Source organism: Trifolium pratense, linkage group LG5, assembly GCF_020283565.1.
Source record: "Trifolium pratense cultivar HEN17-A07 linkage group LG5, ARS_RC_1.1, whole genome shotgun sequence".
Taxonomy (NCBI): domain Eukaryota; kingdom Viridiplantae; phylum Streptophyta; class Magnoliopsida; order Fabales; family Fabaceae; genus Trifolium; species Trifolium pratense.
Genome location: NC_060063.1, coordinates 12,368,039 through 12,370,123, shown reverse-complemented (window position 1 = coordinate 12,370,123; position 2,085 = coordinate 12,368,039).

The window sequence follows — 2,085 nt, the reverse complement described above, 5'->3', positions numbered from 1 at the left end:
TCTCTAATTATTTTGTAAAAGTGTAATAAACAGGCCCTAATCATGTCATGAAAAGGATATATAAAGTTTTCTATCATTTTCATAATAGCATATAAATATGTCAATCCATCCATTGAATACGATATACATGTTATACGGAATTACGTGTTATCACCGTTGAAAACTTATTCAATGAGGTCTACCTTAATTAAATATGGGGTTTGCTAAGGGATGAAAACGGGTGTCTGACGGTGGTTCTACAAAATCGCTACCAAGTAATAAAGTGATAAATTTATCGTTCTTCATATGGATTGTGCCAAAATTACTAGTTTCGCTTAAGAATATAGATAGTTGTCTTCGCTTTGTTTGTTTGAAAGGTATCTTTGCAGATAATAGTAAATGACATGAAATTAAAGAACACAAAGTAAACGACAGAAAAATAAAAGTTGTGTGTGTAACCACACGGGGTGGTTAAGTGTGGTCGGATTCCTCCCTTACTCCTGTTTGGTGGTTATTCCATTGTTTCCCTCTATCAGGAATTAGACTATTAAAAATAGGTTCAGAAGCACTCGTTCCCTATTTCTATTACAAACTGTTCAGAGCCTAGTTAGTGGTTACCCTTACTCTGTTTAAATATCCTTGCCCCAGGTTCCATTTTTTTGTTACAAACGTTGATATCATTACCTTAGTGGCTCCATGTGTCACAAGCTGTCACGTGTACATCTAACTAGTCCTAACTCTGCTCAGGTAGAAATTATCGTTCGTTCTAATCCTTTACTAAGACCTCAGATACTGAATTTAATGGTCTCATCTTGGCCATAGCACACCGTCCTTCGTCGGGATTACTAGCTTCGTTTCCTATGCGATATCCACTAGGTCCTTAGATTTTATTCTAATGTGATCAGTATTAAAATTAATATAAAACCAGACGATAAAAGAGTTTGAAAGTAGAAACAATTTAATTTATACCCAAATTATACAAAACCAAGCATTCGTAAGGGAGTTCCTCGACTCCACCTAACCTAGGACAAAAAAAATTACAAAGACAGAAAGAAAAGAACTTTATTAGCCTTGGAGTTCCTTGGTCTAGAGTGAATATTCAATGTTCTGGATATTTTTGTGGATGTTTGTGAATGTATAATAGTGGAGGAGGAAAACTCTATTTATAGTTTTTCAGTTGGGTTTTGGGTTTTTTTTTGCGTCCATCGCACCTATCGTGGCCACGATGGCGTGTATTTTTGCCTCATCATGGCCACTATGGATCATATTGTGGTACGATGGAAGATTTGATCAGGATTTTCTGCGTTCTTTTGCCGTCATCATCGTGGTACGATGGAAAAGATTTGTTGCAGATTTTCTTCAATTTAAACCGCCTTCTCATCGCGCCACACTAGGATCTTATCGTGGGTACGATGGCTGCACTATTTGAAAAGGTATCTCTCAATCGACCTGAGACTTGCCATTTTACCATAGTCTTGCAACGACTCTTAGCAACCAATCAAAGTTCGAACAGATACACATTATTAGAGATCTTTATGGGTTGTAATGTAATTTAGGTAAAGGTATGATATTTTTGGGAAAGTAAGTTTAAAAATTGGAGTTAAAAATTCACCGAGACTTAGACAATGAAGGTTTTTTCCCTCTTATTTAATTTCAAGCTAATAAATGGGTTAGAGACTTAGAGGCCTGCACACCCCTGCCACCAACTTCTCAAACTTTTTATCAAATACCTTCTATTTGGGTTACTTGTATCAATATGACAAAATCACAATTGTATTTAATTTGTACTATTTTATTGGAGATAATGGATCAGAGTGAGAGATTTTATATTATTTTAAAACATAAACAATTAGCTATGCGTAATAGGTTGCAAAACAAATTAAAGTTGGTAGTATAAAGACAAATTTGATAGTACAATGCATATTAGGCTGATTGCATGCACTTATATTAATTAAAGTTCTACTATCAATGACTTGCTTGCATACTTTATTACGTATTAGTTAAATACTACTTTATTAGTAGTAAGAATTTTTTTTATGAGAAAAAAATAATTATAAGGAATAGATGGATCTTGATTATATACTATGGAGACAAACTAATGGATCG